This window comes from Carassius auratus, chromosome 3 (genome assembly GCF_003368295.1).
Source record: "Carassius auratus strain Wakin chromosome 3, ASM336829v1, whole genome shotgun sequence".
NCBI classification, from domain to species: domain Eukaryota; kingdom Metazoa; phylum Chordata; class Actinopteri; order Cypriniformes; family Cyprinidae; genus Carassius; species Carassius auratus.
The window spans coordinates 29,354,483-29,380,862 of NC_039245.1; positions in this window are offsets into that span (position 1 = coordinate 29,354,483).

Below are 26,380 nucleotides of genomic sequence, written 5' to 3' on the forward strand. Positions count from 1 at the left end.
AGCAGTCTCCATGACATTTTGTTTACAACTCATGTAATTGAGAATTGTAATTATGTATGCTTATGGTTCTGTTCTGTACCCCAGGGGGGTTTGTCTTGCTGCTTTCCCCGCTCTGTCCAAGCATGGCTGCATGGACAGGCGTGTGGAGTGTTGCCCAGAACATAACCATACCGCAAACACTAACTGTATGCAATTATAATTGTCATTAAATATACTTGACGGAAGTGGTCCTGATTGAATTCGATTTCATTTGAGTTTTGGCAGTTTACATGCACAGTGCAGAGAGAGTGAAAAGGCAATGTGGTAATTAATATTGCTATTTAAATATGACAGGCTTATAGCTCGTAAGATATGGGAAACACAATTACAAATGGACTTTGCATTTCCATTCCAAAAATGAAAACGGTAATGCGCGATTTGCATTTGCGTTTGGATTATGTCACATTTTAGGCATCCACATATTGAAAACGCAATTGCAAATACAATTTGCAATTCCTTTTGAATAAAGTCCGCAATATCATTCCATAATGACTATGCATTCATTACCATACAATTTGACAGTGCTTGCCAATATATAAATCATTTGAACAAAGATGTTTTTTTGTTTCTTTTAAGCAAAACAAGTCTTATTATGATTACTAATAGGCTATTATATTGTAACAGTGTAGAATCACATACAGTGTATATATAGATAGATAGATAGATAGATAGATAGATAGATAGATAGATAGATAGATAGATAGATAGATAGATAATCAGATTCACTCACCCTCAGTGTTTCCAAAATGGATGTTTGAAATCAGCACTAAAAACGCACACACAAAAAAACTAATTACAATGTGATTTGTCTATTATTATTATTATTATTATTATTATTATTATTAACTTTCTTAATACAACTAAAAATAATGGGATAATTTTTGCCACACTGCTTGTTAGCCACGCACATTTCATGTACTGATGTATGTCAAAGGGACTTTGCTTATGTTGCTTTGATGTGTATGTGATGATTCTTGCTCACACAAACACAACAGATTCAACTTACCTGCAAAATGTGACAGAGTTAATATATATATAATGATACAACAGTGTTGGCTGCTTCTGTTTGCACAATGTAATTTAGTTTTTATCTGTATTATGGCACAACATTTTGAGTATGATTTGTTTATGATAGTTGTGTTTTGGATAGTTCACTACCCTGAGAGCACATATACCCTGATTTAATTTGTATACTTTTACATCTGCAAGATGTATTTTTATTTTGCACATTTAGTGTTTGCTCATCTGTAATAGGTCTCTTAGACATTTCATACAGATGTTAAATTGATGTTTAGAAAATTTCTCTAAGATGTTTATGATTTAGAATGTGTGTAAATCTGCTTTTTCTAAAACATTTATCAAATGTTTTTTCACAGCGGACGCTTCCCAGGATCAAGTGCTCTTTAACAGACTTCTTAAATATTTACCTATGCAGTCTGGGTAATAACATTCTTTAATAGTCATATTTTTAAATAAATTAGGTTTTTATACAAAAAAGAAAACTGTAATGAAGTGACGTGGGAAAAATGCATTGTTATGACTGCTGTGTGTATGTGTGTGTGTGGGGGGGGGGGGGTTGAGGGAAGAGGGGGTTGAGTTAAATAATTGTTGCACATGACCATTGATGAGCATGAAGGAGGAGAGATCACGATAAATAGAGAGGCACAGCGAACCGTGCAGGGCTCTGGGAAGCAGTGTCTTTGCTAAACTCCGAGCTGCACTCAAGGTTGGGGGGTGGGTGCCGCTCGCATGCTGTTAATGGCTGCCGGCAGCGAAGATAGCTTAGCGGGCTTACATGTAAGGCCAGGTATAGGAGTGCGTTGGGCGGTGTGGCTTCTCAGAAAAGGGCTGCTCCTTTTCCGCTATAGTTGGAGGCCTCGCAAGTGCTGGACTTGTGTCTGATTTCTCCCCTCTACCAACCAGCGCCAAAGCTTAGACCTCGGGGGAGGGCAGTGACAGCCTCAACTAACCACAGGATAAAATGATAATGGCAGTGAAGTCACTTACCCCTTTTGTGGCTGGGAGGCTGTCCCCAGTTTTCCTCTGTCCCAGTCCGGGTTCTCGCGAACGTTTGCAAGCGAGAGGCAGTGACGTTACGAGATGTTTCCAAACTGCATTGTCTAGGCTCTGCCTTGCCCACATTCTCCACCACTGTGACGGGAGGAGAACATGACAGACACAGTGGGCATGGCGTCAGGCCTTAGAGAGGCTTTTATTAACAGAAAATCAAATAAAACAGGGTATAAAGGTGGCCAAAGGGGAAAAGTTTCCAAAATAACAGGAAAACTGGTGTCCTCGTTGTGCTGCGGGGTTTGTGTAGGTCGGGCAGTGTTCAGGGAGGAAGGGTCCAGGTAAGGGGCGGAGTCTGGCGGCCGCACGCGCTCCCCTCTTCAGTCCGGGGCGCGAGGGGCGGCGGCTTCCTCTAGCGGCCGCATCACGCTCGTTGGCCGCGGCGCTGGCAGGGAATGGATGGCCCGGCATCCTGGCCCATCGGCCATGTAAATGGGTGGGGTTCACATCCAGATTGCGGGTCCGGCAGCTCACGTCTCTGGTGGCTTGGGAGTCCCTCAACGCACCCTTCCTGGACCCACAAGGACACCAGTGTGCATGCACGGGGAAGACACCAGTCACCCAAAGAGAGGCGTCTTGGGCTTTTAAACAGCGGCAGTGATGAGGCTCCATTTCCTTCAGGTGTGCCCCATCACACGACGCCAGCCCTGACTCATCCAGCACCCCTCCTCTCACACACCCACTCCAGTCAGGAGCCCGGTGACAATCAGGGAGGAGGCAGTTTTTTTATGGTTTATTTTTTATGTTTATTTATGGTTTAGTTATTGCGGTTCTCTGTGTAGCATGTTCCATGGTGGTTTTGTTCGCCCAGATTGCTTAACATTAGTGCTTGGGACTTCCAGAACCTGACCAAGTCTGACATGTTTGGTAACTGCCTATATAATAAAGAGACATTCTTGTCTACATCTGCTCCAGCGGTGAAACAATGGCGGACTAATGACAGCTCCAGTCTGTACTGAAACGCTACTGTCAATCAAACTATCATTTGAAGGGCCTTTCTTTGTGAAGTTACACAGACAGGCTTCTGAGATCGGCTCGATTTGAGAAAAGGGTAAAGATTTTAGTAGATAAAAAAAAAAAAAATACCCTTTTCTCGAATCAGTGCTTTGAGAGGTTAGTCATGTATAACATCAAAACCAGCCTCCCGAACACACTCGATCCGCTCCAGTTTGCATACCATCCAAATCCACTCTGACAATGCAATTTCCTCCACCCAACCACCTGGCACTTACCCACCTAGACTATAAAGTCTCGGGCCGGCAATACCACGACTGAAGTGCCCTTGAGCAAGGCACCGAACCCCCAACTGCTCCCCTGACGCCGTAGCATAAATTGCTGCCCACTGCTCCGGGTGTGTGTTCATGGTGTGTATGTGCGTTCAGTGCTGTGTATGTGCACTTTGGATGGGTTAAATGCAGAGCACAAATTCTGAGTATGGGTCACCATACTTAGCTCTATGTCACGTCGTAGGTCTTCTACATTCTTTCCTGAAATACTTTTAAAATTACATTTCATGACACAATAACGGTAATAATTTGTAAATGATCCGAATAAATTGTGGTTGAAATCATAATGCCGCTTGAACCAATCAGCATGTTTAGCGCCCAAGTCCCATCCCTGAAAGTTCCTGAACTTTTAAAAAGTACTACCTCGCCGGCAGGGACTTTCTGAGGGGCATTTTTTTTTTTTCCCTGAACTTTATTTAGTTCCTGGTTCCTGCGGTGGAAACACACTGAGTACCAGCCTCAAAGTCCCTAGTTCCTGGGTAAAGTTCCTGCAGTGGAAACGTGGCTATAGTGAACCAAACTGAGAGACCCTTTTGAAGGCTCAGGAAACCTGATTGGCATGTCACCATATTCTAATTTTTGAGAACGTGAATTGGTGGGTTTTGTTAAATGTGAGCCAAAAGCATCACAATTTAAAGAACCAAAGACTTAAACTACTTCAGTCTGTGTACATTGAATTTATTTAACAGAAAAGTTTCACAATTTGAGTTGAATTACTGAAATAAATGAACTTTTCCACAACATTCCTATTTATTGTGATGCGCCTGTTTATTCAAAATCTGTCAGTACTTTAATTGTGTATAGATTCAGTGTTTATGTGAAGCATTCGTATAGTCTGTATTTTTTAGCTTATGCATAGGTAAACATTTATATATAGTATAATATAGTATATTTATAGTCAAAACATATCATTAGGTTTGTTGTGTATAGGTTGATACGGTTTTACTTTTTTTGTTATGTCTGTATTTATGTAGCACTATGGTCTGTGAGGCACGACATTTCGTTCCACTGTATGTCCCCACATGTAGTGTAATGACAATAAAGCTCAACTTGATAATTCTTAGGGTGGTTGTATACACACACTGCCAACACACGTTTCAATTCAAACTACTGGCAAAAGTACATGTATCACCTGATGACCCCTTTCATTTTAACTACTTTGAATAATTTAATTATATTTGTGTACACATAACAGACATTAGGGGTGTGACGAGATCTCCCGGCGAGAACATGGCCCTGACCTTTCAGATTTGCATTAAGTCAAGTCAATTCACCTTTATTTATATAGCGCTTTAAACAAAATACATTGCGTCAAAGCAACTAAACAACATTCATCAGGAAAACAGTGTGTGAATAATGCAAAATGACAGTTAAAGGCATTTCATCATTGAATTCAGTGATGTCATCTCTGTTCAGTCTAAATAGTATCTGTGTATTCATTTGCAATCAAGTCAACGATATCATTGTAGATGAAGTGACCCCAACTTGTCACGGTTCATGGGTCAGTGCGCTCATCTTGCATCTCTGTCTGATTGTGCGCGTCTGTTTACTAGCAGCAGCTGCGTTAATGAGCACCAGCTGCAGCTCATTTACGCTGCCTTTAAGTTTGGCTGGTTTCCTGTTCGTGTTGTTGGTTCGTTGATTCTTGTCTGTCTTTCTAGTGTAGTTGTGCTCCTGTCCCTCCAGTTGGGATTCTCTGGACCTTATTCCTCGCCCACCTAGGATTCCTGTGCTGGGCTTGAGTTACTGCAGCTTGAGCGATCTTGACCTTATTCCTCGCCCGCATAGGATTCCTGCGCTGGGTTTGAGTTACTGCTGCTTGAGTTGTCTGGACGTGATTCATCTGGGGTTGCCATCGTCTTCCTACGATCTCATTGCTGACTGTCAGAATTACCAATAAACCATTTTTACCTCCCACTTGGATCTTGTGACTCGACCATTGTGACACAACTAAGCAAGCCAGAGGCGAAAGCGGCAAGGAACCAAAACTCCATCCTTCTAATGAAATAGTAAGTACATCAGGTGTTATGGGAAGTGTTCCCTGTTCTGGTTTACCTAATTAATGCAACCTAAAAATCCTTTAACGGATTTGGATATTAAAAGCATATTAGTATGGTATGTGTAAGCCAGGTTAAAGAGATGGGTCTTTAATCTAGATTTAAACTGCAAGAGTGTGTCTGCCTCCCGAACAATGTTAGGTAGGTTATTCCAGAGTTTAGGTGCAAAATAGGAAAAGGATCTGCCGACCGCAGTTGATTTTATATTCTAGGTATTATCAAATTGCCTGTGTTTTGAGAACGCAGCAGACGTAGAGGATTATAATGTAACAGGAGTTCATTCAAATACTGAGGTGCTAAACCATTCAGGGCTTTATAAGTAATAAGCAATATATTAATCTATACGATGTTTGATAGGGAGCCAGTGCAGTGTTGACAGGACCGGGCTAATATGGCCATACTTCCTGGTTCTAGTAAGAACTATTGCTGCTGCATTTTGGATTAGCTGTAGTTTGTTTGCTAAGCGTGCAGAACAACCACCCAATAAAGCATTACAATAAACTAACCTTGATGTCATAAATACATGCATTAACATTTCTGCATTTGACATTGAGAGCATAGGCTGTAATTTAGATATATTTTTGAGATGGAAAAATGCAGTCTTACAAATGCTAGTAACATGGCTTTGTAAGGAAAGATTGCTATCAAATAGCACACCTAGGTTCCTAACTGATGACGAAGAATTGACCGAGCAGCCATCAAGTCTTAGACAGTGTTCTATATTAATACATGCAGAGTTTTTAGGTCCTATAATTAACACCTCTGTTTTTTCATAATTTAGCAGTAAGAAGTTACTTGTCATCCAGTTTTTTTTTTTATATCGACAATGCATTCCATTAATTTTTCAAATAGTTGTGTTTCACTGGGCCATGAAGAAATATAGAGCATCAACATAACAGTTAAAGCTAACACCATGTTTCCTGATGATATCTCCCAAGGGTAACATAAAGCGTGAAGAGTAGCGGCCTTAGTACTGAACCTTGAGGTACTCCATACTGCATCATGACAGGCCCGTGTTTTGTGTGCAAGCACATGGCTTTGTCTTTGGGCCATGTGCTTGTGTTGTCTCATTTCCTTGCCCCGCCCCCTTGTTATCCTTGTTCTGTCATTATTGTTTTACCTGTGTCACCTGTTATGTTATCATTAGTCTCCCTATTTCAATCCCCTTGTGTTTGCTGTCTAGTGCGGTTCATTGTTACACTTTGAAAAAACGTTGTGAGACCTGTGGATTGTTTTTCCGTAGTGTGAGTTCCTGAGTGAAGAGTCTTTTGTTTATTGTTTGTTTCTAGTCTAAGTCTTGTTAAGTTATTTGTCTATTCTCTAATCGTTGTTTTCCCCCTCGTGGGTTTTGTTTTCCCCTTTTGTCATTTAATAAACCCTGTGTGTAGTGCATTCTGTCTGCGCCTGAGTTCATCCCTGCACCCCGGCGTGACACCATTTTTGGACCCACTTTATATTAAGTGGTCTTAACTACTGTGCACTTAAATTTTAATTAATAATTTAGTACAATGTACTTATTGTTTACATGTTTTTACATTGTACTTATATTTTTTAAAAAAACTACATTTAATTACACCTGTATTTAATTTCTGTAATTACATTTATAATTACGCTGACCCATACTTTACACCTTAACCCACCCTTAAACTTACCCATACCTCCAACCCTCTCCCTAACCTTACCCCTATCCCACCTCAATAGCAGCAAAAGTGTTTTACAATACAATATGAACACAATAAGTACATTGTACTTATTTTTATGTAAGTACATAGTAGTTAAGGCCACCCAATATAAAGTGGGACCCCATTTTTCTCGAAGAAGGAATATAATTGTGAGGATATCACCTTTTCTAGTATCTTGGACCGAAAAGGGAGATTCGAGATCAGTCTGTAATTAACTAGTTATTTGGGGTCAAATTGTGGTTGTTTTGATGAGAGGCTTAATAACAGCCAGTTTGAAGGTTTTGGGGACATATCCTAATGACAACGAGGAATTTATAATAGTCAGAAGAGGATCTATGACTTCTTAAAGAACCTCTTTTAGGAGCTTAGATGGTATAGGGTCTAACATACTGTCACGGTTCATGAATGCACCGTCTCCTGCTGTATTCATGTTACGTCATGCTGATTGTTTCATGTGGGTGTTGCCGCTGATCGTCTGATCAGCGGCAGGTGCAGCTTATTCCAACAGCCTACTTAATGCCCTGTCTTTCGTCTCTTGTTTGTCAGATCGTTGTTTGAGGTCCTCCGTGTTGATGTCTGTTCAGTCTCTCATGTTCCTGCCCTTGCTTTGTCTCCTGTTCGGTCGTCTCTGGATTGTATCACTCACTCATGGAATATCTTCACCTCTCACGGATCTACCACCACCATCATCTCTACCAGCGCACTCAAACCACCTACTCACCAGTCTGTGCTGCCGTCAAGGTCCCTGCGTCACTCTCCAACCTTCATCCATCACATCTCTGTTCAATAAACTCTGTTTACTCGCATTTGCCTCCTGTCCTCCTTACGAGTCGTTACACATACATGTTGTTGGTTTAGATGATTTAACAAGTTTATACAATTCTTCCTCTCCTATAGTAGAAAATGAGTGGAACTGTTCCTCAGGGGGTCTATATTGCACTGTCTGATGCGATACTGTTGCTGACAGCTGAATGGTTACAAATATATCTCTAATAGTATAGATTTTAGAAGTAGTTCATAAAGTCATTACTGCTGTGATGTTGGGAAATGTCAACACTTATGAGACTTTATTTTTCGTTAATTAAACCACTGTATTGAATAAATACCTGGGTTTATAATTGTTTTCTTCTAAAAGAGAAGAAAAGTATCAGATTTAGCAGTTTTAATGCTTTTCTGTAGGATAGGTTACTTTCCAGCCAAGCAAAATGAAATGCCACTAGTTTTGTTTTCCTCCAGCTGCGCTCCATTTTTTTGGGCTGCTCTCTTTAGGGTGCGAGTGTGCTCATTATACCATGGTGTCAGACTGGTTTCCTTAACCTACCTTAAGCGTAAAGGAGCAACTAAAATGCTAGAGAAGAGAGAGTCCATAGTGACTAAAATGCTAGAAAAGAGAGAGTCCATAGTTTTTGTTACATCATCAAGTTGTTCTGAGGTTTTGGATATGCTAAGGAATTTGGATACATCAGGAGGATAACTTAAAAAGCAGCCTTTTGTGATAGAAGTCATGGTTCTAGCATACTTGTAACAAGAAGTAGAATTTACAATTTTGGCTATATAAAGTTTGCACAAAACTAAATGATCTGAGATATCATCACTTGGCTGCATAATTTCAACACTATCAACATCAACTCCATGTGACCGTATTAAATCTAGAGTATGATTTCAACAATGAGTAGGTCCTGAAATGTGCTGTCTAACCCTGATAGAGTTCAGAATGTCTAGAAATGCTGATCCCAATGCATCTTTTTCATTATGGACATGGATATTAAAATCACCAACTATTAAAACTTTATCTGCAGCCAGAACTAACTCGGATGTAAAATCACCAAACTCTTTAATAAAGTCTGGTGCCCTGGTGGCCTATATACAGTAGCCAGTACAAAAATCACAGGATTCAAGATTCAAGATTTTTATTCGTCACATACAAAATTATATATAGCATATATAACCAGCAGTGAAATGTGAGTCAGGTCCGCTCCATGGACAGTGCAATTATTAAAGAAAACAACACAGATGAAAATAAACATAAATATAGCTATGTAAGAATAAAATAAAAGTAAACAATAAAAATATAAGAATAAAATGTAAAAAAAGATGTATATTGTAGAATTAAATATAGAAAAAAAAAATAATGTGCATGAAAGTAAACTGTAGTCTTAAATATTAAGATACACAGGAATGTACAAGAAGCAAATGTGCAAACAGGGTGACACTGTCAGTGTGTCTATGTGAGGTAGTGAATGATGTATATCTTACTGATAAAGTGTACATTAAGTGGAGGCATGAGGATGTTAAGAGGCTGGTTTTGAGTTTAGGAGCCTGATGGCCTGGGGGAAGAAACTCCTCCTGAGTCTCTCGGTTTTTGCCATCAGGCTATGGAAGTGCTTACCAGATGGCAGCAAAGTGAAAAGATGGTTACTGGGGTGGGTGGAGTCTTTGATAATTTTAGCAGATCTACTTCTGCAGTGTTTGAGGTAGATGTCCTACAGAGAGGGGAGAGCAGACCCTGAAATGCGCTCAGCTAAACTCTCTGCAGGGCATTGCAGTCTTAACTGGAGCTGTTCCCATACCACACTGAGATACACTGAGTCAATACACTTTCTATAGCCCCAGAATAGAAAGTTTTCAGGATTGCTGGTGAGACCCTGAATTTCCTCAGCTGTCGCAGATGGTACAGTCTTTGCCTGGCTTTATTAACCTGTGTTTGAATGTGAGTAGTCCAAGTCAGGTCCTCGGAGATGTTTACACCAAGGTACTTGAAGCTCACCCTCTCCACAGGGGTCCCGCTGATCATAAGAGGTGTATAGGGCTGCTGCTGTCTCTTCCTGAAGTCCACAATCAGTTATTTGGTTTTGCGCACATTCAGAGAGAGAGACAGTTGTCCTGGCACCATGATGTTAATTTCTCTACCTCATCCAAGTATGCGGTCTCATTATTGTTGTGAATGAGGCCCAGAACCACAGTATCATCAGCAAATTTGATTATAGATCTGGAGCTGTGTGAAGACACGCAGTCATGTGTTTAGAGAGAGTAGAGCAGGGGACTCAGGACACAGCCCTGCGGGCTCCTACGTTCAGGGTGATGGAGCTGGCGATGTACTGGCCTAGTTTCACCACTTGAGGTCTGCCGGTGAGGAAATCAAGAATCCAGTTGCAGAGTGAAGAATTCAGGCCGAGGTCTATGAGTTTAGAAGCTAGCTTTAAGGGGACTATAGTATTGAAAGCTAAGCTACAGTCAATAAATAGCAGCCTTACGTAGTTCCTGTTATTGCTGTCAATGTGTGTGAGAGAAAAGTGCAGGATGTGAGAGATGGCATCATCTGTGGATCTGTTTGGGTGATAGGCAAACTGAAGAGGGTCCAAAGTATCCGGTATGGAGGAGCAGATTACGTTTTTAACCAGTCCTTCAAATACCTTCATGAATATTGATGTGAGAGCAACTGGACGATAGTCATTCAGACAAGAGGGTTATTGTTCTTAGGCACAGGGATTATGACAGATTTTTTGAATGAGGTGGGAACCACCGATGTAGCAAGAGACTCATTAAAAATCGATGTAAACAAACCAGCGAGCTGATCAGCGCAGGACTGCAGAACACGGTCAGAAATCCTATCAGGTCTGGCTGCTTTGCTTACATTCACTCGCTTTAGTGCCCTCCAAACCTCGTCCTCCGACACGGTGATCGCATGATGATCGCTGATCTGACTGCTGCTTCCTGACGCTCTGATCGTCAGACTCGCACTGCTTAGATTGTTTTCAAAGCTAGCTCATCAGCTAGCGATGGATCTGCTCTCACCTCTGCAGAGGATTTATTTCCAAAGGCACAGATGGTCCTTAGTCCTTGCCACATGTGTCGGGAGTCATTTAGCTGGAAATGTGACTCTATGCGTTCCCTGTATCTGTGTTTGGCGGCTCTTACTGTGCGTCGGAGAGCAGAGCATGATGCTTTGTACTCGCTCATGTTTCCCGACAGAAGACCGGAGTTGTAAGCAGCAGTGTTTTTTTTTTTACTGCTGCATTGATTGATCTGTCCACCCACGGTTTCTGATTTGAGAATGTCCTTATAGTTATTGTATCCATAGCTTGTTCGGCTAGCGTGTTTACAAAGCTTAATGCTACATCCGTGAACTCGCTGACGTCAGATGAACTTGCGCGAAATATGTCCCAGTCTACGTCATCAAGAGCAGCCTGTAACGTTGCTTCTGATTGGGCGGACCATCGCGTCACCACCATCTGCACTGGGGGATCTTGAACGAGCCGTTGTTTATATTCCGGTGTGAGGAAAATGGCGGCATGGTCCGATTTCCCGAAAGCCGGTAGTGAGCGAGCTTTGTAGGCATTCTTAACCTGAGTGTAGCAACGATCCAGTGTATTCGGTCCTCTGGTTGGACAGGATACATGTTGATAGAAAATTAGGCATAACTTGCCTGAGTTTGGCTTTATTAAAGTCCCCAGCAATGATAATGTTTGTTGATGTTGCCGCTGAGCTCATCGTGAAGCTCAGACAAAGCCAAGCCAGTGTCTGCTTGTGGAAGGATGTAAACAGCAGTTATGATGATCGATGAAAACTCCCGAGGCAGATAGAATGGGTGGCAAATAATGGATGAATGTTCAAGATGAGGCGAGCAGGAGCGCGACAGAGTGGAGATATTCCTGGGGTAACACCATTTCTTGTTAATCATGAAACACACTCCTCCGCCTTTGGATTTGTCGGCCTCGGCTGTCCTGTCCATCCGTAAAACAGAGAAGTTTTCATATGGCGTTACAGCAGCGTCCGGGACCAAGGGCGTGAGCCACGTTTCAGACAAACAAAGGATGTTACAGTCCCTAATGTCCCGTTGGAAACTTATCCTGGCTGTAAGATCGTCCATCTTATTCTCCAGAGACTGGACATTGATGAGCAGAATGCTCGGTAAAGGATGGCTGTGTGCTCTTTTCCTTAGTCTGTTGCAAATCCCAGCACGTTTCCCGCGGTGTTTCTTGATCCGTTGCCTCGTGTGGTTATTCAGGTGGCCATTGTTCATCTCGGCGTTCCGGAGAATTTCAGATGGCCACGATGGGTTGGAGGATAAAGTGTCCTGAAACAAGTCAGTGATGCGGTTTTCTAATGTCCAAAAGTGTTTCTTTGTCATAAATGATCAGTGCAGAGGTAATGTGTGTAAAAAGAGAAAGCAAAATCAGGTAAAAAAGTAAATAAAAACAATCTAAGCGGAGCCACCTGGACGGCGACCGGACTCGGCGGCGCCATCTTGTATTCAGGGGATTTATCATTGACATGATAATGTTATATGAAGCACCATTACTTCAAATGACTTATACTTGAAGCCTGCCCTCTGAGAAATCCTGAAAACATTGTTATAAATTGAAGCAACACCTCCCCCTTTGCCTTTTGGACGCGGCTCATGTTTATAACAGTAATATTGAGGGTGGACTCATTTAAAATAATGTAATCATCAGGTAATCATCATGTTATTTACAAAAAGTGTTCACAGTGCCTGACATCATGCTTGCAAGTTCACACACCTCTTTAATGTTATTTTTGGTGATCTCCAACTGGCGAAGTCGAACATCATTAACGCCGGCATGAATAACATTTACATTTACTCATTTAGCTGACGCTTTTATCCATTTAGCTGACGCTTTTATTCATACAATTGCTATATATGTCAGAGGTCGCACGCCTCTGAAGCAACTAGGGGTTAAGTGTCTTGCTCAGGGACACATTGGTGTCTCACAGTGGATTCGAACCCAGGTCTCCCACACCACAGACGTGTGTCTTATCCACTGCGCTAACACCACCAACATAACAATCTTACTGTATTTACGTTTAGCATTAGCCAGCACTTTTAAATTTGCCAAGATGTCAGGAGCTCTGGCTCCCAGTAAACATTTGACTGTGGTGGCTGGTGTCTCTATATTCACGTTCCATACAATAGAATTGCCAATAACTAGAGCACTTTCATCAGGTTTCTCAGTGGGTGTATCACTGAGTGGGGTGAACCTGTTTAATGTTTTGATCGGAACAGAAGAGCGGTGTTTTGACCCACGACTATGCTGCCTCACTGTCATCCAGTTGCCCTGCTGCAGGGGATCTGTTACCGGAACCGAACAATGTACAGGAATCCCTGAGCTAGATGCATCCAAAGCAGATCTAAAGCCCTAACTTTCTTACTGTCCTAAAGTTTGGATGCGTGTCTCTAATTCTGAAATCTTCTCTGTTAGCCTAACTATTTCCCTGCATTCATCACATGTGAATCCCTCATCAGCGACAGGGATAGATAAACTGTACATGTGGCAAGAGGTGCAAATAACAATAGCAGGAGAAGCCATTACTCACCGTGCTTGATGAAATATTCTTACCACAGTTGTTTGATGAACTTGTGAAAAACTGGAGTGAGAGAGAGCATTACACTGGCTCATTCACCAGTAGTGGTATGTAAGATATTTTATGTTTAAATCATGCAAGTGGCCAGATGATAACAAGAATAATTACACAGTGGAGTATTTATCCAGGAATAACACGGAATGTCACAGAATTTGTCAAATTTTGAATGAATTAATCAAAAGTAGGTCATTAGACTTAAATCAAACCACAATATGGACAAGTATCTGTAAATATAACGCAATAAAAAATCGATTTAAATATGTTTTCTGCATGTTCTGCCTGTCTCTATTAATGAATGGCACTGACGTGCGGTTTCAGCATCTGCTGTCTCACTAAATGAGGACATAAACACATGATCATCTCCAGAACTGCTCTGAGAGTCACTTCATTAGCATTTTACCATTTGATTAGAGTAAAACTAGCATCATATCTCATACACAGAACTGTAAAGGTATTCATGGCAACCCAACAAAAAAGTCTGGTTTGATTTGAGGACATTGTTCATTCTAGTGAAAAACAGTTATAGGCCCATAGCCTATTACTGCTACTACTACAACTAAAATGAAACAAACGCTATTTTTAAGAAATAATCACACAACATTTCTTCCATTTTTGAATATTAATAGTAAATTCACTGTTTGCAAAAAAAAAAAAAAAAAAAAAAAAAAAGTTTGTTTAATTTTCAGTAATTAAAAGAAAAATGAAAAAAATTTTTTTTATGTTTTATACCTTTACTTTATAACCTGAAATGTTTAAATACACAACAAAAATCATAAGGCTACTTAATAAAACAATAAAAATAAAATAAAGGAGAAGAATGGAATAAAATTACTATTATTATTATTATTTCTTTTTTTGGATTTTGTGTTTTTTCAGTTGAATAAAATACAGTTTTTCCCTATATATTTAATCACTGAGGATTTATTTTAAAAAGTCAAAAAATCTTGTCTCGTCTCATTCTCGTGAACCCAGTCTCTTGTCTCATTCTCGTGAACCAAGTCTCTTGTCTCGTCTCATGGGATAAGTGTCTCGTCACACCCCTACAAAAGACTGACTGAGAGTAATTCTCTGAAAACTGAAAATATTTTTTGGAAGAATTGAGGGATGAATGCATATCTATGAGCCTATCCATATTTATAACTTGTCATGGCAATAACTTTTAGGGAACTTAAAAGTCAACAGTCTAATCACAAGCAGAATAATAATGATACACTGTTATGTTCACACTGTCAGTTTTTGGGACTGACAACCACATTTACTTACAGTTGTCAGTCTCGAGATGTCACATTCACACAGGATCTTACAGTAGTTTCTCGGATACTGTCTGTATGAATGTGCTATGGGAATCAAGCCTGTACTCCTTACTAGTTACCATAGTGACAGTGACCAAAGTAATATAAAATATGGCGAAGCCCATAAAATGGAAAGACTAAGTTAATATGTCAAATCTTCATTAACTGACAGCAGCTTTTAAATTTGGGTGGGGAGCATTTAAATTGAGCTCAAAACACAAAACTTGATGGGAGCGCCTCCAGTGGAGACTAGATCTAAACATTCAGATTACACACAGCTAAAAATGTATGGGTCTGAGTTTGGTTACAGAATGCGGTTATCACAACTCTAAATAACCATACTGTGTGTGAACATAACTGTATTAAGGACTCAAATGCAGGGTTGACAACAGTAGTCTGCTGCTGTGTGAACGTGGCCTAAATGTGAAGTACTAGTACTCTACTTAAGACTGGGTGAACATGCATCCTCTTTTCCCATGACTTTTCTTTTTTATTGAACCCAAAAAATGTGTCCGGCTGGAATTTCTAAATTGCCCGAAATGTCTGGGATCCTGCTTTTGCTTTCTGCAGTCCCTATTCATTGTGTGTGTTTTGTATTACAGCCCAGCACAGGACTGTTTTCTTAATCTCACCTCCGCTGAATTACTGATCTTTGTAGCCTGCTTGCGCAATATTTGGGTCCAGTCCCACCCGCTCTCGGAAACATTCTATGGCAGATAATTTTGGTGCATCTGGAAGCCGCTATCAGTGTGCAGAGTATAGCCTTATATCTTTTAATGAGTGCTTGCTGTTCACTTTCACTTTCGATTTCACAATCACGTGCCCTGGGAAAAGGATCTGTTGAGCAGCAAATCTTTCAGTATGATTTTGCCAGCAATCTCTTCTCTCAGCCTGTGATCAGTGAAATCTGAATCCTGCATCCTGATCATGTTGGATGCAAGTCCGGATACTTTTTATTTTATTATTATTATTTTTTAATGGATTTGGGCTACTAGCCCTGCTTGTGTAGCTGGTTCAAATATGAATATTGTTATGAACTTCATCAAAACTTATGTTTTTGTGCTTCATATTTTTATTTGGAGTTATTATGGGGCATAATGTACATAATTAATTATAGTAAGAACCGTTCATGCAGAATACTGTCTTGTATGGGGCACATATTGGTGACGCACATGATACCTCGTGCGATTGGCCTACAGCGCCATCTTTAGAAGCACATATGCTGCTGACGAGGTCGGTTGTGCTGTCTCTCGCTCTTCAAATGAGAGCGCTGGTAAGGACATTCCTCCAAGTGTAAATGATGTCATCGATTAATTTCATGAAATAAATAATGTTTAAGTGTAATGTAAGACTGTGATGTCATCAAATTTAATGCAATGAATTGCATTTTGAACATTTTACCGAGATTGGTTTTGCTTACTAGCTTCCTCCATGCTGTACGGGCAGACTGAAGGGGAGAGAAGGTGTATCCCAAAAAAAGTTTAATTGTGCTCTGTGTGTTTCTGCAGGTATGTTCGTTGTTTATTGTGTTCATACATTGAGAAATGTTTGAAATGTTTATGAAGTTTATGAGTTTGATAAATCCAAAAAAGAGTGAGGTCTGTATTCAAACGTGATGTTGTCAAAATTTATATATATTTTTTTGTGTGTAAAATGTCATTTTTGACTTTTTTTCTCCATTTAATTTATTCACTGTTATGAATAAGTGGTGAGGAATCTATATTTTAGATTATTTCATATGCCATATAATGATGACATGTATTTTGTGATTTATTTAATTTTATCCTTTTTTGTTGATGTCTTTATATTTTGTAACTGTTAATTGAGTAAATTAAGATCTTTAGAAGCACATATGCTGCTGACGAGGTCGGTTGTGCTGTCTCTCGCTCTTCAAATGAGAGCGCTGCTTCCTCCATGCTGTACGGGCAGACTGAAGGGGAGAGAAGGTGTATCCCAAAAAAAGTTTAATTGTTCTGTGTGTTTCTGCAGACCTGCTTTTTGCAGAATAAAACATCCTGAGACCTCCTCCAGCCGCATTGTCTTCATTGAGAACAACAAAACACAACCAGAGTAAACCTGTTACATAAAATGGTGCCGTGACCTACTGGATCAACTGGATCAGCCGCAGCCGATCGCCGGAGTTGTTCAACGTGCTCGTGGTGTCTGAATGCTGCATGTTGAGACTGAGGAATCGATTTCACCACTGTTCTGGTAACTAAATAAGGGACAAGACCTTTTCTGCGGACTGACACTTTGAACTGTATTTTATTTTTTTATTTTTTTTATTTGTTTTCTCATCATACTTATCAGACATTATCTGAGGGTTGTTTTCTTGTGTATTTAGTCTACCACTGTTGTAAGTGTACACTATGGCTGGGGTAAGGAAAGACTTTGATATAACGACACCATATCTGGGTAGAGGCAGAGGGTTGTTGGGTGTAGAAAAACCTGTTGTTGGTAAACCTAGAGTGTTAGTTTATAGTCCTCAATCACATGATACCCTACCAGACCAACCTATTGGGCCGACTGCTTCTACTCCTAGTGACGCAAATGATAATGTTACACAGCAGTTACGTGAACTCATTGGAGAATTAGGCAGTCAAATAGGGGATTCCATCGTCACCCGGCTATTAAGTAGTCAAAGCCCAGTCACCCCCTCCAGTTCAGTCCCATTCAGTTCTGTTGCACCTGAACCATCTAACGCAGGCCGAAATCTTACTAATGTTAGCCTCATAGTTAAGCCTGATGTCAAAGAACCCCCAATGTTTAGAGGAGATGGAACGGACAAATACACAGTTCTAGAATGGATTGAGTTAATGGAATTGTATCTCCACAAAGCAGATTGTTCTGACAAAGATCAGGTAGATGAGGTACTGAGCCACCTGCTAGGCAGGGCCCGGAGTATCGTAAAGGTTAGACTCAAAAGCAGCCCTGATGAAGCCATCTCCCCTGAAACCATCTATGATGTGTTAAGACGTTACTTCAGTGAAAGCCCTGGATCATGTCAACCGCTAGCTGACTTTTATGCGACACAACCCAAAGTTAACGAGTGCCCTGTTGATTACTGGGTCAGATTAAATGCAGCTGCTGAGTTGGCAGACAGCCATTTGCAGAAACAAGGTGAAAAGATGAAAAACATGAGTTCTGAAATTGCTATGATGTTCATCAGAAACTGTTCAGAACCGAATCTCTCTAGTATGTTTAGGTGTAAGCCCATCAGTAAATGGTCAGTCACGGAAATCCAGGAGGCCATTGATGAACACCAGAGAGAAGTCCAGTCTAAAAAACTGTCTGCTGTAACACATGACGTTAACACTGTCCAAGTCGCAGCAGCTAAAGTATCAACTGTCCCCATCAATGTCACCAATCAATATAGTATGAAGGCAGATGCACCTGTTTACGTCCCTGACACTCCTTTGAAGGCTGCTGACCCTGCAACTTCGGAAGCTGGCACTTTAGAGCGTGTTTTAAGTATGCTGGAAAGGGTATTGGAGCGTACCAGTCAGAATGCTCCCGTCTCACAGCCGAGAACAACTCAGTGGCGCAGCTATCCCCCGTGCAGAGTTTGCGGTGATAGGAAACATTCCACCCATTCACATTGTATGAGAGAAAGGAGATGTTTGATGTGCCTGGAGATTGGGCATCAGCAAAAGCAATGTCACAAGGTCGTCGGGCCTTCTATTCCATCTGCTTCTGACCCGCATGCTCAGGGAAACTAACACACTCACATAAGGGAGGGGACTATGTGAGTGGGGAGTGTCAAACCCTCAATGTGGATGATGATTTATTTGTTTATGATGAATGTTGCAAGTCTGTCTCCAGTAACAGTATCGTCTTATTCCAGAATATCTCAAGGTTGGAAAAGGCTGATAGTCTGTTCTATACCTCAGTTCTGTTGAATGACAAACTCACAGTCCAAGCTCTTCTGGATAGCGGATCCATGGCGTGTACGATCAATGAAGAAACAGAGCGTGATCTTTTGAACATGGGGATGTCTGCACAGGTTGACCAGTCACAAATCGATGTTATTCTCATTGGCTGTGGTGGTGTTAAAGTCAGACCAAAAGGAGTCTATCAGCTTAAGATGGATGTGTATGGCAAGTTAGTGAGTGTGCCTACACTAGTTGTCCCGGGACAGAGAGACCAGTTAATTCTAGGAACTAATGTTATTAAGTTCATACTTACTCAACTCAAGCAAACCTCTGGCTACTGGAATGTGATGAATCGTCCTGAGACATCTGGAGAACCTGAAATTGAGCAGTTTCTGAACATGTTGTCAGGCATTAACAGGTGGAAGGGTGGTGAAATCCCTGATGTTGTGGGTACTGCAAAACTAGCCCAGTCCGTCACTCTCTCACCCAAACATGAACACCTTGTGTGGGGGAAACTTCCGTCAAATGCCCCTATTTCCATGGGAAGTGCTGTTGTGATTGAGCCGTCCAAGGCGCAGACCCACAAGAAAGGCATAATGGTGGGAAGAGTCATAGCCTCTATATCTGGTGATGGATGGGTCCCAGTCAGGATCATGAATCCCCTTGATAAGGCTATTACACTGAGAAGGAACACGAAAATAGCTGATGTCTTCCCTATTATTGCTGTTGAGGACCTCAATGTGTACCCGGATCGCAAACACAATGAGATGGTGAGTGTGCAGAGTCAGAGTATCATCGGAGGCATTGATGAAGGAGATTGCCCTGCCTTCAAGCTCAGTGAAAGCCTTCATAAACTTGGTCTTGGCGATTTAGACATTGAGTCATGTGAAGTATCCCACTATTGGAAGAGTCAGCTAGTACAACTCATTATGAGGCATGAGGATGTATTTTCCAAACACAAACTAGATTGTGGTGAGGCTAAGGAGTTTGTCCATCGTATCCATTTATCAGATGATCGTCCCTTCCGGCTTCCTTACCGCCGCGTTCCGCCAGCACAGTACCAGAAGTTGAGGAGTGTTCTCTCTGAGATGGAGGAACAGGACATTATACGCAAGTCCAACAGTGAGTGGGCTTCGCCACTAGTGTTGGTATGGAAGAAGAATGGAGACCTTAGAGTGTGTGTGGACTACCGTTGGCTAAATGCTCAGACTGTTAAGGATGCCTACCCCTTGCCTCACCAGGCGGACTGTTTAGCAGCTTTGGGAGGAAATGTGATCTTTAGTGCAATGGACTTGACCTCTGGGTTTTATAACATTGTAATGTCTGAAGAGGACAAGAAGTTCACTGCCTTCACGACTCCCATGGGCCTGTATGAATTCAACCGTCTGCCTCAAGGGCTCTGTAACAGTCCAGCCAGCTTTATGCGACTCATGACCAACATCTTTGGGGATCAGAATTTTCTCACTTTGTTATGCTATCTGGACGACCTTCTTGTGTATGCTCCAAATGAAGAAGTGGCCATTGAGCGGCTTGAGCTTGTGTTTTCTAGGCTCAGTGCACATGGACTGAAGTTAGCCCCGAAGAAGTGTCATTTTCTACGAAGAAGTGTGAAATTTCTGGGGCATGTCATTGACGGCACTGGTGTAGCAACAGATCCAGACAAGGTTAGCGCCATCTCAGCCATATCTGTATCTGATCTGATGATGCCGGATGGAGTGACACCTTCAACTAAAAAGATAAAGTCATTCTTGGGAATGGTGTTATATTATCAAAACTTCATTCAAAACTGCTCCAGTATTGCAAAGCCACTGTTCGCCTTGACTGCTGCACCCAGAGGAAAGAAGACCCCTCTGAGAGGTATTGCATCATTCAAAAAACTTAACCCTAATGATTGGAAGCAAGAGCACAGTGTGGCGTTCGAAACACTAAAGACAGCTCTGTTAGAATCCATTGTACTGGCTCACCCCGATTTCAGCCGGCCATTCATTTTATGCACTGATGCGTCTATGGATGGGTTGGGAGCTGTGCTGTCACAGGTCCCAGAAGGAGAAATTAAGGCACGTCCTATCGCCTTTGCCAGTAAAGCTCTCACTCGCGCACAAGCACGATACCCTGCACATCGTCTAGAGTTTTTGGCTCTGAAGTGGTCTGTCTGTGACAAGTTTAGTCACTGGTTAAAGGGACATGACTTTACTGTGTGGACAGACAACAATCCTTTAACATACATTATGACAAAGCCAAAACTTGATGCATGTGAGCAGAGGTGGGTGTCTAAGCTGGCCCCCTATAGCTTTAGCATCCAATACATACCTGGCAGTAGAAATGTGGTCGCAGACGCTTTGAGTAGGCAGCCCTTCATCCGTGGATCTGTCAGTCGGAGGTTGATGTGTGAGCCGTACAGTGTGCTGTTGAGAGAAGCGGAGCAAGTCAGAGAGAACTCCATACAGGATATCTTCAGGTTAAGTGCTAACAACTGTAATGTTGAACAGTGTCCATGTGCAGGTTCAGAATCAAGTTCACTCACTAATGTTGAAGTGTCTGCAATCCTTGATATTCATACAGAATGGGAAGTAGGCACGAGGGATAGGGCGGTCCAGTGGCTTACTCAGGATACTCACCAGTTGTTGTCTCCAGGCCCTAGTCCCCTGCCAGTTTTCTCATTGAGAGAGTTACAGGAGAAGCAGCAGGACGATGCAACCCTGTCAAGAGTCTTGTTCTATGTGAGCAGAGGAAGGAAACCATCTAGACGTGAGAGAACTGGAGAAACTCACGAGGTAATTAAAACACTTAAACAGTGGGAGAAGTTCAAAATTCTTGATGGTATACTATACCGAGTGTGCAAGGATGTCCTGACACGGAAAAGAAGATTGCAGTATGTTGTTCCTAGTTCGCTGCTGAAGCAGGTTCTCCAAGGCATTCATGATGAGGCTGGGCATCAAGGTCAGGGTAGGACTTTATCCCTTGCGAGACAGAGGTTCTTCTGGGTCAGTTTGGAACGAGACGTACGCGAGTATGTTAAATGTTGCAGGCGCTGTGTAGTGAGCAAAACTCCAGAACCTGAAGGAAGAGCTCCTCTGGAAAGCATCAAAACATCGAGCCCTCTAGAATTGGTCTGCATAGATTTTTGGTCTGCAGAGAATTCCAGTGGTCGCAGTGTGGATGTCCTGGTCATAACAGACCACTTTACCAAGATGGCCCATGCTTTCCCTTGTAAAGACCAATCGGCAAAGCAAGTTGCAAGGCTGTTGTGGGATAGGTACTTCTGCGTATATGGCTTCCCAGAAAGGATCCATTCGGATCAAGGTGCCAATTTTGAGAGCCAGCTTATTCATGACTTGCTGGAAGTCTCTGGAGTAAGAAAGTCTAGAACGACTGCATATCACCCGATGGGCAATGGGCTAGTCGAACGGTTCAACAGAACCCTGGGTGGTATGATAAGGGCGTTGCCACCCAGGGCAAAGCAGAAATGGCCACAGATGTTGCAATCGTTAACCTTCGCTTATAATTGTACTGCCCATGAGTCGACTGGGTTTGCGCCTTTTTACTTGATGTTCGGCAGGGTTCCAAAGCTCCCAGTGGATGTGATGTTCAGCAGTGTGGAGAGGGACGATGTCCTCATTGACTATGATGCATACGTGAGGAGATTAAAGGATGATTTGAAAGAAGCTTTGGCCCTTGCTCAGAGGAATGCTGAGGTCAGTCAGCGACGTCAGGCAGACCTATACAACAAGAGGTCCAAAGGTTGCAGTATTGAAATTGGGGATCAAGTTTTACTGGCTAACAAAGGCGAACGTGGACGAAGGAAATTGGCAGATAAATGGGAAGCCTCTCCATACATAGTTGTTGCCTTAAATCCTCAATGTCACACATACCGTATCCGCGACACCCACACTGGTCAGGAAAAAACTGTTCATAGGAATTTGCTGCTTCAAGCTAACTTTCTGCCAATTGAGGTTGAGGTAGTTGAACCCTCATTCAGTGACTGCAGTGTACCAGCTGAAGACTGTAGTGAAGCAGCTTTGAGCGTTGCCATAACACCCATGTCTGAATGCAGCAATGCAGATCGAACCGCCACCTGGGTGGCAGGGACTCTTGCCCCAGATGATGACCAGAGTAGTACATCCTCTAAGACAGAGAGTGTCCCTTCATTGGCAGTGGGTTCTGTGACCACACAATCTGTGTTTCCAGCCACGCAGGATGATCTTATGGAATGTGATGTTTCTGATCATTCAAGTAATTCAGGAATGACTTGCGACACCGTGATCTCTCCATCTATGGGAGGTTCAGTTGTTGTTCAGATCTCTGATCCTGTGGATTCACTCCCAAATCAGGTGGTGACTCAAGTTAGAACCAGATTTGGCAGGTTTGTGAAACCTGTGAACAGGTTGATTCAGAACATGACCCAAAACATGAAGATGAACAATTCAGTTAATGGCGTTACCAGGTCTTTATTGTCATAAGATGATTAAGATATTACATTGATCATACAATGTTTTTTTTTTTGAGGTTATTTGTTACTTCGAGTTGAGAATGCCAACATTCAGAAGTCTTTCAGACACATTTAACAGTAGCTGTCGCATTGAAATCATAATGGTGGTGTTTGGGGCACCCTGTTTTCAAGTGTTCTCTTAGTAGGCCTGATCACCCTGCTTGGGTCACTTTCCCTGTATGCTGGGAAGCATATGTTGCTGTATTGATTTGTATTGATTGTCAGTTGAGTTATTCTGTTTGTGGCTTTTAGATTGGCTGTTTATCCTTATTGAACAAGTTTTATGAAGTTCAGCGGGGAGAATGTAGCTGGTTCAAATATGAATATTGTTATGAACTTCATCAAAACTTATGTTTTTGTGCTTCATATTTTTATTTGGAGTTATTATGGGGCATAATGTACATAATTAATTATAGTAGGAACCGTTCATGCAGAATACTGTCTTGTATGGGGCACATATTGGTGACGCACATGATACCTCGTGCGATTGGCCTACAGCGCCATCTTTAGAAGCACATTTGCTGCTGACGAGGTCGGTTGTGCTGTCTCTCGCTCTTCAAATGAGAGCGCTGGTAAGGACATTCCTCCAAGTGTAAATGATGTCATCGATTAATTTCATGAAATAAATAATGTTTAAGTGTAATGTAAGACTGTGATGTCATCAAATTTAATGCAATGAATTGCATTTTGAACATTTTACCGAGATTGGTTTTGCTTACTAGCTTCCTCCATGCTGTACGGGCAGACTGAAGGGGAGAGAAGGTGTATCCCAAAAAAAGTTTAATTGTGCTCTGTGTGTTTCTGCAGGTATGTTCGTTGTTTATTGTGTTCATACATTGAGAAATGTTTGAAATGTTTATGAAGTTTATGAGTTTGATAAATCCAAAAAAGAGTGAGGTCTGTATTCAAACGTGATGTTGTCAAAATTTATATATATTTTTTTGTGTGTAAAATGTCATTTTTGACTTTTTTTCTCCATTTAATTTATTCACTGTTATGAATAAGTGGTGAGGAATCTATATTTTAGATTATTTCATATGCCATATAATGATGACATGTATTTTGTGATTTATTTAATTTTATCTTTTTTTTTTGATGTCTTTATATTTTGTAACTGTTAATTGAGTAAATTAAGATCTTTAGAAGCACATATGCTGCTGACGAGGTCGGTTGTGCTGTCTCTCGCTCTTCAAATGAGAGCGCTGCTTCCTCCATGCTGTACGGGCAGACTGAAGGGGAGAGAAGGTGTATCCCAAAAAAAGTTTAATTGTGCTCTGTGTGTTTCTGCAGACCTGCTTTTTGCAGAATAAAACATCCTGAGACCTCCTCCAGCCGCATTGTCTTCATTGAGAACAACAAAACACAACCAGAGTAAACCTGTTACACTTGCACATGCTCATCTACACGTATGACGTAAACCCATTCGAAAGGTCAAGTGTGGTTAGCTCTTCGTCTGTGTACTATGGTTCAAGGGGAGGCAAAAAAACTTAATCTCATTTTATTCTCCAGCTTCAAGATCAGCCAACATTGTTATTTTACCTTTTTTTGTAAAGAGTGTTTGACTTTCTTTGCATGTTTCCTTTGTAAACGTTGGGTCGGTGCTTTCGCCTTTCACCTTATTTTTCACATAAGAATGTGCACAGCCATGTTTTAATTTAATGTGTCTGGTTTCCTGCTTCAGCCGCTTCCAGCTTCAAACAAAACGTTTTGCTGCTTGATATTGCAAAATGGTGTTTCTTACCATATTATTTTAATGTAATATCTTAAATATGAACACACTGGTGTAGCATCTGCTTAGGATCATGTACGATCATTTGGGCTTTATGTTGTAGGGATTCCTTTAGCCTTTTGACATTTGCATATAAATTACAGAATCTGGCCCCATAGTATACATTTATATGAGTGCTTAAATGGCAAGGTTTACCCCCATTATCTGGAAAAGACTGAACAGATCTTCTTTTGGGTCTCCCCATCCAACTTCAAACACATTCCGAGATAACTAGATGGCCCTCAATGCCAGACACCAAATGGACCTGGCTGACCAGCCAAATCATATTCTCACAATACACAATACACACACAGACACACACGCGCGCACACACACACACACACACACACACACACACACACACACACACACACACACATTTATTTATTTAGACTACAATTGATCAGTTACAAATGTATCTGACATATGCATGTATGTCTGTATGTTTCACTATAGTAGTAGCCTGGTTAAAATTCTTTATTTGTATTAGTTAGACTCTCAGTGCTTATATTCAAGTATATGAGTGTATCTCTGCATTAAGATCTTCTACATGTTTCTTTCTTAGTATCAAAATGATCTGCTTTTTATTCCTCAAACAATTATGTACACTATGCGATAACTATAATGCATCATACTAATTTTACTATAGTTTGGGTAAAACTGCACAAGTTCTATAGACTATCAAAAAACATTCCAATGGGCCATAAACCAGAGATAAAGGAACATTCTCCTGCTCAAAATTAATTGCCTCTGATTGGGCATTCCACCCAAAAGGTGGGTGTGAATAGAAACTGTTAAAAACCATCTTTGGATACTCTGTGCTTAGAAACCCTTTATTTCGAGACAAACAATCTCCAAGACTCCTCAAAACTCTCCTGAGTTATACTTTACAGCAGTTTTTCCTTTTCAAAATAACTTTGTCGAACCACTGAGGACTTTCCTATCTTCAGAACCACAGGAAAATCTCCAGCTTCCTTCTAATAGGGCTTGGGCGCCGCGTTGCATTCTTGGATGTCGCGGCCATGTTAAAGGCCTTGCAAATGTAAACATACAGCAAGTCGAATGAGAAGAAGCAGAGTTGGGAGAAAAATAAAAGATGTTAAAATCGCGAAAAGGTTGTGGGTTTTACAGGGATACACTATAAAGGAATGCTAGGGACCAGTATGTGGACAAAATCGGCATTATTTTAACGGTTTGGATCCATATGAAATTCCCAACAAAGAGTGGAGCACCGACGACGACTTGCTGCCGGCAAACAGTGGGAATACAGTAATCTGGACAAAGGTAACTGCACTCCAACTAGCTGCTAGTTTAGTAACTGTTAGTGCTAACAACCATTCACACGTGTACTTTTAACCATATGTTTCAAAAGTGTAGTTAGTAGCTGTCAATCCTCCCATTTTTTTTCCGGGGTTCTCACTTATTTTAGCTCTTTTCCCGC